At 64.8% G+C, this 16,950-nt stretch overlaps 1 protein-coding gene across 6 annotated transcripts in view; it reads left to right on the top strand.

Moving 5' to 3' along the window:
- Positions 1-16,950, top strand: part of MAD1L1 (mitotic arrest deficient 1 like 1) — a 309,825-nt gene that overhangs the window by 270,676 nt on the left and 22,199 nt on the right. The window contains exon 18 of one of the 6 annotated variants that reach the window (XR_014839939.1): positions 7,878-8,169. The exons of the other annotated variants lie outside the window; for them this stretch is intronic. The gene's annotated coding sequence lies outside the window, so the exon portion shown is untranslated. Of the gene's footprint in view, positions 1-7,877; positions 8,170-16,950 lie in introns of those variants that run through there. 6 annotated transcript variants of the gene reach the window in all.

The following is a 16,950-nucleotide window of genomic DNA, read 5'->3' as shown; positions in this document are numbered from 1 at the left end:
TGTAGGCACTCAGCCGGCTCGCTAGACTCTGCAACTCCAGGCCCTTCTCACTCCTCTGGCCTCCTGGGTCCAGAGGGGTCTCCCTGTGAGCCTGGCCTACCTTAAGGCCTGAAGGAAGGGGCTTGGCCGAGCCAGTGGGAGCAGAGTCCCCCGAGCTGTCTGGGCCCTGCTGCCCGAGGCTGGCGCACAGGTTCTGCGGCCCTGGGTCAGGCTGGGGAGGGACCCGGGGAGTGGCAGCCTCCAGGCCACTGCAGGTTGTTCTCCAAAGGCGAGTTTCCAGGGAGGAGGGAGTAAGGGCAGTTAGGACGGCCTGTGCTGCTGCAGGTGGGGGCTGTGGCTCCTCCCCGCGGGGCCTGGCCTCCCCTCGCCCGTGGAAGAAGCAGGTTTGTCCCACGTGAGCTGGCAGCGGGGGGCGCCTGTTGAGCTGTGCAGGCAGGTAGTTTCCAGAAGCTCTGCGTGTGGGCGGGCCGTGATCACCGCCCCACCCTCCCCTCTGTGCAGCCTGTCTCACTGGGGTCGCAGGAATTCTCCCCACCCCACCCCTGGCACCCGGGCCAGAAGGAGGAGGCTGTAAGAGCCGCCCACGGGGCAACGGGACAGCCCTGAGCCTGCGGCCCCCTCCCCACACCTGACCCAGGGCCTCGCGGGGTCCGCTCAGAGCACCGGCAAGACAAGGACACAGATTCTGGAGTCAGACAAACAGCTGTTGAGCCTGAGTTTCCACATCTGTGGCCTGGGGCTGCGATGGCGTCTGCTTGCAGGGACCCTGCAGGACACGCGCTGTGGCTGGGCCAGCACCGCGCCCGCGGGTCCTTGCTCCAGGTTGACCCTCCCCCGTAACCAGGGTCCGAGCCTGGCCAGGCCCCCCTGGCAGAGGGCTCTGGCACGGAGGCTGGGGCCTCAGCCGCTCCCCGTCTCAGTGTCCCCTCCCGGAGGCCCGGGCCTGGTTCTGCGGGTCACTCCCGGCCTGGCTCCCGGGAGGCCGTCTCTCGCTCCTGGGGCTCCACGTCCTGGTCGGGACTGCAGCTTCTGGCTCCGCCTCAGGCCCCTGCTGAACACTGGTGGGCAGATGGACGCTCGAAGCCACCGCCCGGATTGGTGGCCCCTTGCAGACACGGTGCCGTGTTGGGAGGTCCCACCGAGGCCTGAGCGCCTTCTTGTGGTGCTGTCATCGCAGCGTCCTAGGCGTGAGTCCAGGAGGCCGGGAACAGAGCTGGGAGGCGGCCTCTCCCGCCAGGCTCTGAGCCCCACGGGATCTGAGCCTGCCACGCGTGCCCGTGCGGAGGGGACCGGGGGTGGGGCTGGCTCCCGGGGCCTCCACGAGGGGGTGTCTGCGGTAGAGTGAACGGTACCGTCAACTGTGAAGGCCGCGGTGCACCCCGCCTGGTGTACGGTTCTTCCGTGGGTTTTGACCCACGCACGCCGTCACATCACGCAGAGCAGCCTCGTGCACTAAACACCCCTTTGCTCCCCGCCTCCACTCCACCCCCGGTGACGCCTGGTCTCCTCGCACCGTCTCCCCGGTTTCGCCTGGTCCAGAGCGCAGTGGACACACAGTCTGCAGCTCCCAGGTCGGCGTTTTTCACGTAGTGGTACACACTGGACGTGCCTCCTTGGCTTTTCCTGGCTCGAGAGCTCACGTCTGTCCTGCTCTGAGCGATGTTTCCTGGTCTGGATGGACCGCAGTTCCTTCATCCACCACCTGCCGGAGGACGTCGTGGTCGCGTCCAGGTGGTAGCGGTTGTGACCAAAGCTCCTGTAAGCAGCTCGGACGTGTTTGCAGTCCCCGAAACACACAAGTGCGTGCTCAGCCCCCAGGCCAGGCAGCGGCGGGCTTGGAGCTGGACTCGGCCGCGGTCTGCAGGCGCCAGGCCCGGGCACAGGGCCGTCCACCTGGTGCTCCTCTCCCCCGGCCCGTGGGTCCAGATCAGGCATCCTCGCAGCCCAGCTCAGGCCCGGCCTCCCAGGGAAGCAGAAGCCGGCCTGGCTTCTTTGTCCTCCCAGCCTGGCCCCGGTGAGAGCACCTGGGCAGGGGGCTGGTCCTCTTTGGGGCCAGGTTCCCGAGGCTGACCCGGCGCCGGGCTGAGTGTGAAGCTGGAGAGCCCGCCCCGGCGGCCCCCACTCCTGGTTTGCTGTGCTTGTCCTGGGCCGTGCGTCTGTCCCGCCGTCCCACGGCCTGGCCTCGGCTGTCCCCGCGTCAGGTGTGACCCAGGGCCGGCACTGGGTGGGTGTCTGCCAGATGGAGACAGCTTTCAGGGTGTCATCGCAGGAACGGCCCCTGTCAGGCTGTGGGAAGGTGCTGCACATGAGGTCAGAACCACCGAGGTGACTCACCCGGCATCCCCCAAGCCAGGGCACCTTTCTTAGGTGAGGCTCGACCCCGTGAGCCTCAGTGGCATCTGTGGCTCCCAGGGCACGTGGGCATGTGGGGGGCACCCGGTGCTCAGGCCCGTGTACACGTCCTACCTGGGTGGGCACACCCCACCTCCCCCCGCGGGCACCTGCTCCTGAGAAATCAGCATAAGTGAGGGTCCCCCGGGGCCGTTCGCGAGGCCGCGAGGTGTAGGCCTCAGGACACCGCCAGGAGGACTCCAAGCCGTCCTCCAGCCCCCAGGCCATCCTGTCAGCCTGACTCTTCTCGCACTTTGGGGGTCCCACCTTCTGGAAGCTGCCTGCCCACGGGCCCAGGAGGGACTGGCTTGCAGATGGCGGGGCCTGGGGCCCCCACAGACTTACTTGTTGGGCCCCATGGACCCACAGAGCAGCGGACGGGAGCTCAGGCGGAGGCCCCCACAGCCCCTCCTGTGCAGCACCAGGGAGCCTCCCTTGCTCCCCCTGCAGGCGGGCCCTGTCCACACCGCCCAGCTCTGCTGCCTCAGGTGTGGGCAGGAGACTCGCATGTATGCCAGCCTGCCCCTCCCTGAGCCCTTCCACCATCTGGCTCACGTGCCCTGCCCACTGTGGGCCCTGCAGTGGCCCTGCCGGGACAAACCCCTGCCTTCAGGTGTCCTGTCTAATGGGCACAGGCCACCAGCCTCCTGCGCTGCTGGTACAGGGAGGTGAGGGCCGAGGGGACCGTCCCCATGTTGGTGGCTTCGGAAAGAAGGTAGCTGTGGGTGAGGCCGGGCTCTGGGGAGAAGCTGGAGCTGTTGGGGTGGGGGCATCCCGTGTCCTGGAGACTGAGCAGCCAAGCGCGGTTGGGGGGCACACATCTTGGGGTTGCCTTGGCAACAGCTGTTGGCTGGAGGAAGGAGGGGCTCAGGGCTCAGGAGGGGGGAGCCGGGGATTCCCCTCAGCAGGTGTCAAGCTGGCCCCCACCCCTGCACACACACACAAGCACACACGCGTGTGCACGCGCACTCGGCCTCTGTGATGCTGACAGCAATCCTGGGTTCCTGGGGCTTCTCCTCATCCGCTCACAGCTGAGCGGTGGAACGTGGAGGCCATATCAAGCTTTCTTGCCCTTTCTGCGCAGCAGAGTTGGGACGGTGGCTCCGAGGGGGTGAGCTGAGAGCAGAGCGCCTGCAACAAGGCGCTATGGCCCCAGCGTCTCGCTGGCTGAGTGAGGCCAACCAGCTTGGTCTGGGCAGCGGGCAGGTGGGAGGCAGCCCCTCGTGGGGCTGGAGGGGGACTGGTCTGGAGCCAGTTCCTTGGCAGGTGGCTTCCTGGAAACTTCATTCACATGCTCGGGCCTTTGTGTCAGGAGAAGCGCTGGTCCACAGCCGGGATGCGCCGCCCGCCCCGAGGCCCAGCCAGGGTGGTCCCTGCCCCCTCCATCCTGCTGCCTCTCCTGAGACGCTGGCAGGGAGTCCACGGTTTGACGGAGGTCAGGTATTGCGAGAAGTGACAGCTGCGGGTGCCGCCAACTCCATCGAGTGCTGAGCTGATCCCAGGAAGAAGGCGGCAGCGGAGGCCTGGCCCCAGCCACTCTGTCCCCCAGGCCAGTCTCTGACATGCTCCTGCATCTGGGGACGTTGTGTAACTGAGTGGAGTTCAGCTGTCATGGGGCCAAGGAGCAGGCAGGTGACATGCAGGTGTGGTGACTTTTAGCCCCCAGGGCTGGCTGCTGGCTGAGCTGCTGGTGGGTGCCAAGGCAGGGCTGAGGTTCAAGGGCACGGCTGCTGCAGCCGGGGCTGCCCGAGGGTGGAGACGGCCAGGAGGGTCAGGCCAGAGGCCCTGGTCTCCCCAGAGGTGCCTGTGAGGAGCCGAGCACGGGTGTAGGCGGGCGGGGGGCCGGGTGCTGTTTGGCTGCAGCACAGCTTCTCGTCAGACCGGGTACAGTCACGCCCGCCCCGCGTGGTTCACCTCCACGGTCACGGGGCCATCGCGCCTCCCGCCGCTCAGAGGCCCGCCTGGTGTCCCCTGGGACTGCCCAGCCGAGGAGGGGGACGTCGAGGAGGGCGGTGACCCCGTTACTACACGTGGGGTCCAGGAACTCGCTGGGGTGTCTGCTCCGAGTCGTCTGAGGGACAGGGAGGGGGTTCCCTTGGTGGTGTTTCTAAAGCGCACCCCTGGCCCTCGGGGCGCTCGGTCTGTGCCCCCTTGTGCATAAACCTGACCTGTTGCCACCCAAGTCCTGCAGCCTCCTCTCCCACTGGCTCGGCTCGGGAACAGCCCGGGAGCCGCCCCCTCCCGGGCCGCACAGAGTACGAGGTGTTTGGCCTCCAGGCCCCCGGCCAGTGAGGAGCTGGCCAGCGGCCTCCGGGCTCAGACACCCCCTGGGCTCCCAGCACCGCTGCTCCTCCTGGACGAGCTGCTGTATCCCGGCTCTGGCCGGGCCTGTATCCTGGCTCCCGGGCTGCTCGGACAGGACTGGGGCGCCCAGCGGCGGTGGGGAGGGGGCCTCGCAGGGGGCCGGCTCCGGTGGTCGGGGCCGCTGTGCAGCCAGCCGAGGCCCGGCTGAGGGAGGGAGGCCGGCCGGCCCTACGGGGCAGTGGCGGGCGGACCGGCTCCACCAGGGCGACCCGGCCTGCGGACAGCGTCTTTATCCTGGGCTTCCTCCCTGGTGGGCGTTCGGCATAGTCCGGGCTCCTGACAGAGGAAGCCCACTTGGGCCGTCCCGTCTCCGGCCGTAACCGCGAGATCTAGGCGGAAACTGTAATGGGAATCTGCCTTTCCGGGGCCCTTGAACTTCAGGTGGAGGTGCTCCAAGTGCAGGCTGACCGCAGGTCCTCTGGCTTCTCCGGCCGGGCCCACGCCGCGTCGCAGCGGCTCCGGGTGTTCAGGCAGCCGCAGTGTGTGCTCGGCTCTGCCCCCTGCGAGGCAGGTGAGAGGCCAGGGCTCGGGGTTATCCGAGGCCACTCCCGCTGTGCGGCCGGGCCCGTCTGCAGGGGAGGGTTGACTTGGGAGCTGAGGGCTGGAGGTAAGGGGCAGCCACAGGGCTCCCGGGCCCGGTCCTCAGCTCAGGGCAAGGACAGGCTTGCCGCCGTCGGGGCAGAGCTGACAAAGATGGATGAAGATCCGCTGGCTTGGCGTAGAGCGGGCACCGCGTTTCTGGTCACTGAGGTGGTTGGGAGGAAGCTGAGGCTTCTTGGCAGGGATGGAGAGTGGGCCTAGGGTTTGGCTGCCTGGCGGTGTCTTCCCAAGGACACGGGTCGTTTCCTTCCTGTGGGCAGTGGGCCCCCGAAAGGCCACACAGTGCGCTGGAAGAGGCTGGTTTCACTTCCCGCATCTTGTGCAAAGGCCCCGTGGTCGAGGAGGGAGCGCCGTCCTGTGCTTCCCAGTGTCCTCACCCATGGCACCCTGCACACAGCCTGTGCCGCCACCACCTCCACCCACCAGGCAGAGGCACCCAGCCCTGGGTCACCTCCACGCCCCCAAGCCCCTCCCCCTGGGCCACCAAGTGCAGCTGCGCTGACCTGCGCTGAACCTGCCTCTGGCAGCTCGTCTCCTGCTCCGGCAGGCGGAGCACACCTGCTCCTTGGCCATCGTTGTGGGCGCCGAGTGCCGGAACTGGGACCCTCACCGCAGCCTCCCACCTGGACCCTGGGCTCCAGCAGGTCAGCACCACCTGGCCCCCCACCTAGCAGACCCTCAGAGGTCCTGGGCCGCCACCCAGCCCTCTCCGACCTCGAAATAGTCCTCCTCGCTCTCTTCCCACCCTGGACGCGCCCCTGCAGGCCGGAGTCTCCCATTGCCCTGTCTGTTCCTTATAGGGCATGACCAGGCCTTGGCCTGACCCGGTGCTGCGAGTGCCTGCATCAGCCAGGATCCCACATGTCGGCCCCGGAAGGACCCCTCTGCCCATCCGGGGTGGGGGCGGGGGGGCTGGGGACCCACTGCACCCCCTCCTCACCCACCCAGAGCTTGGCTCAGGAGACTCTCGCGCTAGCCCCTTCCCCAGGCTTGGGACCGTCGCCTCTGCCTTTACAGGGACTCCTGGTTCAGGCACCATCGGCCTCGGGGGGCGCGCCTGCCCTTGGGGACCCTGGGCTGGTGCCATGCACTGCTAGGCTGGACCGCGGTCCCGAGGCCCTAGGGGTCTCTAGGAGCTGTTGTCCAGCTCATGGAGCCTCCAGGGGCCCAGGTGCAGGACCGCCTCTCCGTCCCCATCTCGGCGGCCTGAACCTCTGCATCGGAGGACAGGTGCAGGCGACCCCACAAGGTGGAGCCGCTGCTCTCCCCCCCACCTCCTCCCCGCGCTGTCCCAGCTATTGATGCTGAGGCTCCGAGGCAGCCAGGACTGACTAACTGTGCAAACTGAAGTAGTTCACATCAAAGTTTGTGGAAGGCACCCTCCGGTAGCTTGTGTGCACAGCCTCTGGTTGCCAGGAGGCCCAGGCGCCTCCCCGCGGCCGCGGTGCCAGCGCAGACCGTCCCGCGTCAGGTCTCAGCTCCGGCTCGTCCTGTCCCGCCCTCCCCCGACGCGAAGCCGTGGTAAATGACATAAAAGCGGTTTTTCCAAGGGGTCGGAAAGGCGCGTGGGGGCAGCGGGCCACGTGCCTGAGACCTTGCATGGCCCAGCCGGGTCTAGGCGCTGGGGGCCGGGGCCAGGCTCTGGTCTCCGTCCTGGGGCGCAGCTGTGGTACAAGGGGCCCAGAGAACTGGGGTCTCGGTGGGACACCCGTGAGCTGGAGGGCCAGGGCTCGGGGACAGGGTGCACACTGACCCCTGGGGTGACCCTCTCCGACTCTGACCTGGACGGGGGTCGGGCCCCGGGCCCCACAGAGCCAGAGGGTCTCTGACTGTCACCTCCAATTCCCCACGGGCAAGCCAGGGCAGCGGGACGTGTGCTGGGCCCGGGATGGGGAAGCCTGCCTGGTCCCACTTCTGTTCAGCCACGTGGCGCCTCGGCCCGCGCCCCGGCTTGGCGGGAAGAACAGCCACGGGGCTCCTAGTGGTTGCAGGTGCCTGTCCTGCCTCTCACTCCTGCACCCCTTCAGGAGGGGCTTCCAAAGCACCCACCAAAGATGGGCACAGACCCCTGGCAGAGGGACCGGGGGCTGATCCTCAGCCCAGCCCTCTGTCCTCACGGGGCTCACATTCATGCCCCTGGGCACTCCCTGTGAGCCCCAGAACCCGCGAGTCTGGGGCTGGCACCCTGGATGGGGTGCTGGTGCCACGGGGCAGGGGTGCTGGTGCACACCTCAGCTTCCTTGGGGCTGGGTTGCCCCTTACCCAACTCAGGGTCTGTTTGTGTTGGGGGAGAGGGTTTGGTTTCAGGTCAGAAATTCTCAGACAAATAGAATTTAAAATCCCCAGAGCAGAGTTCCCGTGGTAGCTCAGCGATAACGAGCCCAACTCGTATACGTAAGGATGCAGGTTCGATTCCTGGCCTCGCTCAGTAGGTTAAGGATCCGATGTTGCTGTGAGCTGTGGTGTAGGTCACAGCCGCGGCTTGGATCCCCTGTTGCTGTGGCTGTGGTGCAGGCCAGCAGCTGTAGCTCCGGTTCGACCCCTAGATGGGGAACTTCGTATGTCGTGGGTGCAGCTCTAAAAAGCAAAATGAAGTTAAAAGATAAAAATAAAATCCCTAGAGTGGAAGTTCCTGCTGTGGTGTAACAGGATCGGCAGTGTCTCTGCAGGTTCGATCCCCAGCCTGGCAGGGGATTCAAGGATCCAGCGTTGCCGCCACTGCCGTAGGTCACAGCTGCAGCTCGGATCGGATCCCTGGGCCAGGCACTCCATAGGCCGCAGAGTGGCCAAAAAAGAAAGAGAAAGAAAAAGAAAGCCTCCAGAGTGGGCAGGTGTCAGAGACAGGCTCAGAGCTGAGGTGGAAGCTCTGGGTGGGAGGTGGGGGCCGGGGGCTGAGGTCCGGGGAGGGCGTTCCAGGCCAGGGGTCGAGGGAGTTTGTGTGAGAAGGGCCAGCGTGGGGGAGCAATTCCGTGTGTCAGGTGTGACCCCTGGCGCAGCTGTGGAGCGTGGCCCGGGTCGGGCACGTGGAGCCCCCAGGCCGTGGCTGTGTGTCGCCAAAGCTTCACTTACGGAGTGGCCAGAGGGTGTGGCCTCCGCGCCGGTTTCACTGAGCCCTGTTCTGGGAGGGGCTCTACTTGCCCGGTGACCACGGCACCTTGCGGGGTTAAGGAGCCGTTTCCTGTGTGTCCGCAAGAGAGACTGGGGGCCCGGGCTGGCAGCCCCATGGGTCTAGGTGAGCTGTGGCCCCTGCAGCCCCTCCCTCTCCTCGGGGCGTGTCCCCGCCGGGAAGGCAGGCCCCGGCCTGGTCTGATCCTTCTGAGCCCCTCCTGCGGTCCTGGCTCCAGTCCCCAACAGGCCCCCTGCGGCTTTTCTCTGCCTGGGCCCCAGACGCCGGGCCCGTGGGAAGCAGGATGGAGCAGCACGGGGGAGAGCACGGCCAGGACCCGGGACTGAGTCTCGTCTGTAAGTGGGCTGAACCCCTCTGGGCCTCCGTGTGCTCATCTCCCTCCAGGGAGGGCTCCGCAGGCCTGGTGATGCCCGGCTCTGACCCCTGCCGCCAGCCCGTTTCCTTGTCTGCAGCAGCCACACGCAGGCCAGGGCTGGGGCTCAACTTGGCACAGACACCAGCTGCCCTCACCCTCTGTCACTCCTGGGGGGCTCGGTGAACCTTTGACTGGATTTTAACCAGCTCCCCAGCCCTCAGTCCTTCCCTGCACTCTGCTGACACCCACCTGGTGACAGTGGTGACACTAACCAGGCATCACCAGGCTGGCTGGGCTCTGGGAGCCTTCATCCCTCCCCTGGCCACGCTTTTTCCCGCAGCAGGGTGGAGCCTGGGGACTACCTGGGTGCCCGGTCACGGTCCCCCTTGCTGTACCGACTGCTGCTGGAGTGGCCGTGGCGTCTGGCCCTGCAGATTCCTTCCACCGCTGGCAGGTGGGCCTCAGCCTCAGGGCCCCTGTCTTGTTTCTGCTGAGCTCATTTTCGTGGTTACTGTCTAGAGCAGGCAGCGTTTGTTTCCACGTTACATGTAAAGCCCCCCCCCCTTTTCTTTCTTTTTTTTTTTTTTTTTTGCTTTTTAGGGCCACACCTGCAGCACATGGACGTTCCCACGCTAGGGATCTAATCAGAGCTGTAGCCACCGGCCTACACCACGGCCACAGCAACGCCAGATCCGAGCCGCATCTGTGACCTACGTACACCACGGCCACAGCAACGCCAGATCCTTAACCCACTGAGCAAGGCCAGGGATCGAACCCACATGCTCATGGACACTAGTTGGGCTTGTTAACTGCTGAGCCACGACGGGAACTCTCAAAGCTCCCTTTCGAGTTGACTCTAAGTCGATCTGTAAAGGTGGTTGAGTCAAAGAAAAAACATGAAGCAAATGACAGACCTGGCAGGCACTCGTTCACTCCCCGGCAGCAGCTGGTGGGGGCAGGGGCGGGGGGGTGCCCCCCACGGCCGTGTTTAAGCCGCGTGAGGTGTGGAGAACCTTGGGCACAGAGACGCACTTCTCCAGTTGACCCTGCCTCCTGGCAGCGGGCGGGATCAGCCTGGCGGACAGACCCCAGGCGTGGCCCTTCTGCTGAAGCCTGGAAGGCCGGCTCGCAGCTGAGACCCGCCCGTCGAGGCATTGAACCCTCACCTGGGCCCCATTTTCCCCTGAGAAAGTGCAGGTTCAGAGAGGCGGGGCCCTGTCCTGCCCGGAGGAGCGGCTGCTCTGTCCAGGGTTGTGGGGCATCTTACTCCACAGCCGTCCACGCCCCGCCGGTCCCCGTAGCAAGGAGGCGCTCTCCTGGGCAGTAACCGTGCCTTTCGTCTCCACTGAGTCCTCAGCACCCGAGCAGAGCCCTCAGGGAGTGCTGGGCGAGTGGCGGACACGGGACAGCGACGGGGAGGCGGTTGGCCGTCTGCAGGCCCCGGGAGGCCCACGGGGGGCACAGACCCTGACGTGGGCCCTGAAGCCTGGGGAGGGTCGCAGGAGGAGCAGGTTCCGGAGGCAGAGGCCCCGGCACACGGAGGCCTGAGCCACACGTTCAGGGGCGGGGTGGCTGGAGCGCAGGGTGGCCTTGCTGTCCTGTCCGGTACTTGGGGCTGGGGGGAGGGCAGTTGTGCCTTCTTGTTGCGGTCACGGGGGCCGGGGCAGCGGGGTCGGGGGGGTCTCGCCTCCTGCGATGGACCCGCCGCCGAGCGCGGGCCTGGCCCGAGGCTCTGAGGGCCTCTTCCGCCCGAGGGGACGGAGGCCTGCAGGAGAGCGCGTCACTCTCCGCCCCCCTCCCTGCGGCTGCGCCCTGACCACGTACGTCACCTCCCAGAGGTGGCATCTGGGCCACAGGCCACACACGGGGCTGTCTCTCCAAGTCCCACCACACTGGTCCAGCCTGCGACTGCCCCGTCTCAGACGCCGCCCAAGGCGCTCTCGGCCGGCAGGTCAAGGAGCCCAGGTCCCGGGAAGGGGCGTGTGGGTGTGGCCAGGGGCGCACCGGCCACCCTGCCTGTGGGCACCCAGCCCCCTCACCCCCGGGATCTGGGAGGGAGACTGTGGGACAGATGCCCGCGGCCCCCCCCCCCCCCCGCCCCTCCCTGCTCAGCATGAGGTGCGGCCACCGCACCGCAGCCCCGGAGCCGCACGCAGCTCTGGCGCCCAGGGGACCGGGGCGCGTGCTCCGGGCTCCCCGCCGCTAATGATGGCAGCTGCGGCAGTGATTTCCCTGGCTCGCAGCCTGACCCCATGGTGAGGAAAATCACGGTGAAATTAAATCAAATCTCAAATGTTAAACCAACCAATTAAAAAAAGCAGTCACATAGAAACATGAATTTTTCACAACCCCGTTGTTCACGCTGTCGGGGCTAATGTGTGCGAGGCAGGGCCTGCGGGCGCTCCCGGACACGGCCCGGACCTGCAGGTCCCGGACACAGCCCGCGTTCCAGGACCAGCCAGATGGAAGACACCCCTGCCAGCAGTCGCACCCCTGCCCGGGCACCAGTGTCCTGGTTCAGGGTGTCCCCAGCCCCAGCCCAAGGCGAGGCCTGGCCTGGTCGTCTGTCCCCCAATGCAGCCTCTGCCCCCTGTGCTCCCTTCCTGGCCTTCGCTCTGTTGGCTCGGCCTCCCCTCCCCTTCTCTTCCTGGCGGAGTCCTGAGCCAAGCTCTTGTGTGGTGGGTCCAGGCCCCACTACGCATCTGCCCACTCAGCGAGGCAGAGGCTTCGGTGACAGCCGGTGGCACAGCCCCTTCCCCACCTGGGGAACCTGGGTAAGAACCCGCGTCTGTGCAGGACAGGCTGTGTCCACGGGTCGGGGGGCGGCAGGGAGTAAGTTCGGCCAGTGCCGCCCAGAGCAATCTACAGGTTTCCAGCGCTCCCGGCCAAACTGCCCAGGACGGTTTTCACAGGATTGGAACAGATGACGCTCAAGTTTATACGGAACCACGAAAGACCCTGAACTTCCAGGGCAAACCTGAGGAAGAGGAACAGGCCGGGAGGCATGACCCTCCCAGACTTCAGACAGCACTTCGAGCTGCAGGCGCCAGAGCAGTGCGGCGGCGGCGGCGCCGGAGTTCCCGTCACGGCTCAGCGGTGGCACACCCGACCCGTGTCCTGGAGGACGCGGGTGCGGTCCCTGCCTCCGTAAGTGGGTGACGGATCCGGCGATGCCGGGAACTGCGGTGTAGGTCGCAGACGCGGCTCGGGTCTGGCGCTGCTGTGCCTGTGGTGTGGGCCGGCGGCTACAGATCCGGTTCAGCCCCTCGCCTGGGAACCTCCTTCTGCTGCAGGTGCGGCCCTCAAAAGACAAATATCCGTATTTATATGTATCGATGGAACAGAAGAAAGAGCCCAGAGATAAACCCACATGCCTTCAGTCAATTAATCTTCAGCTAAGGCGCGAGACTATCAAATGGGAAAGAGTCTTCTCCGCAGGTGGTGCTGGCGACCTGGACAGGGCGTGCGGATGAGTGGCGTCAGAAGGCACCCCCACGCCGCGCGCGTAAACTCCCGGTGGCCTGAGGGTTCAAACGCGAGGGAGACAGTGTGAAACTCGTAGAGGAGCAGGTAGGCGAAACATTCTCTGTCCCGAGTCGTCCCAGGGTTTTCTTAGGTCAGTCTCCCAAGGCAACAGAAATAAAAGCAAAAAAATAAAGCAGTGGGGTCCGATGACACACAGAAGAGAAAACCACAAATAAAACGAAAAGATGACTTACAAAGTAGAAGGAAATATTCCCAAAGGATGTGACCAACAAGGGCTTAATTTTCAAAATAAAGACAGCTCATAAAATTCAGTAACCAAAAACCCAAACAACCCAATTAAAAAATGCCCAGAAGACGGAAACAGACCTTTCTCCAAAGAAGCCCTACAGATGGCCCACAGGCTCCTGAAAAGCTGCTCAGCATCACCAGTTATTAGCGAAATGCAGATCAGCAGCGCAGTGGGTACCTCCTCACCCCAGTCAGAACGGCCGTCATCAGCAAGTCCACGAACGGCAAATGCTGGAGGGGGTGTGGAGAAAAGGGAACCCCCCTGCACTGCTTGCAGGAGTGTAAGTTGTTAGAGCCACTGTGGAGAACAGTAAGCAGGTTCCTTTAAGAAAGTAAGAATAGTGCTGCTACCTTATGATGCTGTGGTCCCCGCCCGGGCATATAATTCAGAGATACACATCCCCGTCCCCCCCCCCCCCCCCCCGCCGTGTTCATTGCAGCGCTATTCACACCAGCCAAGGCATGGAAGCAGCCTACACGTCCGTTGACAGAGGAACGGAGACAGAAGGTGTGGCACATACACTCAGTGGAATACGACTCAGCCCTGAAAGAGCATGAAGAGGTGCCATTTGCAGCAACATGCGTGCAGCTAGAGATCTTACGAAGCAAAGTCAGAAGTCAGACAGAGACAAACATGTGACCTCTCTTATGTGTGGAATCTAAAATATGACACAAAAAGGAGTTCCTGTCGTGACTCAGCAGAAAATGAATCTGACTAGCATCCATGAGCACGCAGGTTTGATCCCTGGCGTCGCTCGGTGGCTTAAGGATCTGGCGTTACCATGAGCCGTGCTGCAGATCGCAGACTTGGCTGGGATCTGATCTGACGTGGCTGCGGCGTAGGCCAATGGCTACAGCTCTGATTCAGCCCCTAGCTTGGAACTTCCATGTGCCGTGGGTGCAGCCCTAAGAAGATAAAAAATAAATTTAAACAATATGCAGAAAAGAACGTATCTGTGAAACAGAAGCAGGCTCGTAGAGAACAGACTTGCGGTTGCCGTTGGGAGGCGGATTGGGAGGTGGGGATCAGCAGAGGCAAACTTACATACGGCGTGGATAAACAGCGAGGCCCGCTCTGGAGCCCAGGGAACCCTGTGCGGTCTCCTGTGATGAACCGTAATGGAAGAGAAGATAAAACGAATATATATGTGTGCGCAACTGAATCACTTCGCTGAGCAGCACAAGCTAATACAACGCTGTAACTCAACTGTACTTCAATAAAAAATAACAAGTTTTTAAAAGGAGTGGTTCGGCCACCTCGCCACGCATCCGCTGGTGCTCGTGGCCTGTCCGCCTGTCCTGGGCTGCCCTCCTAAGGGTGGCAGTCAGGAGGCCAGGGAGCTCACAGGCTGAGCTTCCTCTCGGCCACCTGGCTGGCCCAGGAGTGCAGGCTGAGACACGCAGGCACATGCTGCTGCTGGAGAGGCCGTAGCCGCCCGGACCTCGTCACAGACAAGGGGCTCCTCGGGGCGTCCTGGGGCCTGGCCGCCCCAGCCACCTTGCCCAGAAGGGCGCCAGGAGCTCTCTGCAGTGGGGACTCCCGCAGGCACTGGGTGCTCGTCGGAGACGCGTGGGTGCTGTGAGGAGAGGCCGGAGGCAGGGGCCAGGCCCGCTGAGCAGCAGCCCCGCTGGCTGGCCTGGGGGAGGACTGGTGGCTGGGGTGCCTCCGTCCCTCCCAAGATGGATCATCCTGGATCTCGGGCACCAGGCCCGATGTGGCAGGAAGCGCAGCACCCTCCTGCCCTAGGGGAGAGGAGGTGGCCCGCAGCCCTCAGCCAAGCCCTGAAGGTGTCCTGCAGGCCCCGGGGGAGGGCGGGTCTCTCACACACACACCCACACACACACACAGCCCCGTCCAGCCCTCCCCCTGGGCCGTGGCAGGTGTGGTGGGCCTTCTTGGAGCTTGGCACTGCTCATGGGGGTTCCCTCGGGTGAGTTCTGCCCCAGTGGTGCTCCTGTCTCCTGGAAGGACGCCGGGCCCTCCCAGGGAGGGAGCAATGGGCAGGGGTGGGCTGCAGGCAGGGCCCCCCAAGGCCCAGAGCCGCCTGCCCCTGGGGAGCCGCAGCATCTCAGTGCACATGCAAATCTGGCAGGTTTGGGGGCCCAGCCGGGGGCCACACCATCAGGCAGCGCTAAGCCTGCCTGTGTCTGTCCCATCCTGTCTGCTGAGAAGAGTTGGGGGCCTGGGGCGGGAGTTCCCCCAAAAGGCCGCTGCGGGAGAGGGGGCCTGTGCCAGCTGTGGGCATGGCGGAGGGCGGGGCCTGCGGGCAGGGAGGTGGGTGGCGGGGCTCTGACCCTGGGCAGGCCCAGCCTCCTCATGCCCCCGGGTTCAGAGCCTGACACGCAGGTGCAGGTCCGCAGCCGGAGCTCAGAGGCGTTGGGGCGGAGGGGGCGGAGGTGCTGGGGAGTGAGAGGCCTCAGCCGCCCTGGACGGAGCAGATGAATGTGCCTGGTGCTCGGGGATCGAGCTGGTAATTACACTTCACCTCGAGTGCCATTAATCGTGGCCGGCGCCGCAGCTCACCCCGCGGGAGTCGGGTGAGGAGAGGTGTGGGAAGCCGTTTGTTACCCTCATGGACTCCGGGCAGCCAGGCAGCCACACCCCACCTGCCCCGCCTCTCAGCCCCACCACCCAAGGACCGAGGCCCCGGGGCCCTGAGCTCCCGCCCCCCACCCGCCCTGGGATCCCCAGGCCCGCCGGGGAAGCAGCAGTGGATGTCTGTCCAGCAGTGTGGTCCCCACGGTGCCTGGGCCCGGTCTGCCCACTGTTGCTGCACGGGGGTGGGTGCAGGCTTCAGCCCAGTGAGCTGAGCGGCATCACCCACGGAGCAGGGTCCCCACCATTAGCAGGAGGTGGCAGTGTGGACTGGACCCCCTCTGAGGACCCGTCTGTCTCAGGACCCCCATGGGCCTGGAACCCTCCGCCCTCTGACCCCCGGCCTGAAGGCTGCCCCCCAGGGCGGGTCCCCCTGTGCTGACAGCCCTGCCTGGCGTGGCCGGCTGGTGAGCGCGCACACTGGACTGGGTGGTCACCGGCGGGAACACCGCTTCCTGCGGCCGGATCCACAGCGCCCAGACCCCCCCCTCTGCTCCCGCCACCCCCGCGTCCCCAGGCCCCACGCCTGTCACGGGGAGCCCCGCCGCAGACGCGGGGTGATTTAGTGGCGTGATTACTTCCTAATGCAATACCTCACGGAGCTTTTTATTAGATTCCCGCCTTTGCTTCCAAGTGCTCTCTGGAAATAAACACCTGGGGCTGTTGTACTTCTCACCACTCAGTTTAATTAACTTTCACGCCACGTGACGTCACCAGACCCTCTGAGATGTGGGCTCTCCAGACCAGGCTGGGGCCTGCATGCCGTCCCCCCCAGCGAGGGCCCCCAGCGCCTTCTCGGCAGGAGTGGGGTGTCCACCCCCCCAGCAAGGGCCCCCAGCGCCTTCTCGGCAGGAGTGGGGTGTCCACCCGCAGCCCTGACACCACGGGGGCCGCTCAGACAAGTGACGGAGCAGGCAGATGCCAAGACCAGCTCTGCGAGCTGGGGGGTGAAGGACGGGCCTTGCAAAGCTTAAGAAAAGTTAAACGGGAGTTCCCGTCGTGGCGCAGTGGTTAACGAATCCAACTAGGAACCACGAGGTTGCGGATTTGATCCCTGCCCTTGCACAGTGGGTTAAGGATCCAGCATTGCCGTGAACTGTGGTGTAGGTCGCAGATGCGGCTCGGATCCCGCGTTGCTGTGGCTCTGGCGTAGGCCGGCGGCTACAGCTCCGATTAGACCCCGAGCCTGGGAACCTCCATATGCCGCGGGAGCGGCCCTAGAAAAGGCAAAAAAAAAAAAAAAAAAAAAAAAGAAGGAAAGAAGAGTTAAACGGCGATGAAGAAAATATATAGACAGTACAGTTTAAGGACGGACCAGGGGGCCCGAGACCTCCCGGATCCAGATTCCGGATTGGGTGCCTCGCTGCTTTGGTTGTGCTGCTGGAAGTGTGAGGCGCGGCTGCTCGCAGTCCCGTGGCCTTGAGGCAGATGTTTCTTATCTCTAGGGCACAGGGACGCTGGCGACAGCTCTCCGTGCCGGGCGCCCGGAGAAGCGCGTGTGCCTGTGCCGGCGGCCGCCCTCCTTGCGCTGACTCCGCATTCCGCGTCACCCCGTCATCTCTGGGTTCGTGCCCGTCCCTCTTCCGGCCCCTTTCGGCCCAGTTCCCGTAGCTGATCGCGCACGAGCCGCGTGCTGGTTTGCAGCCACTTCAGACCTGAGGAAGCTGTTCGCCCACGGGCAGGCAGATGGCTTCTCACAGTCACCTCCGTGTGGCACAGGTCCGGTGGCACCGGCCCTCTTCT

This window comes from Sus scrofa, chromosome 3, assembly GCF_054392235.1.
Source record: "Sus scrofa isolate SSC_HxYL_T2T_F1_AM1 chromosome 3, Sscrofa_HxYL_maternal_Yorkshire_Landrace_v2.0, whole genome shotgun sequence".
NCBI classification, from domain to species: domain Eukaryota; kingdom Metazoa; phylum Chordata; class Mammalia; order Artiodactyla; family Suidae; genus Sus; species Sus scrofa.
The sequence above is the reverse complement of the archived record's forward strand: the minus strand, read 5'-3'. Positions and strand labels throughout refer to the sequence as shown.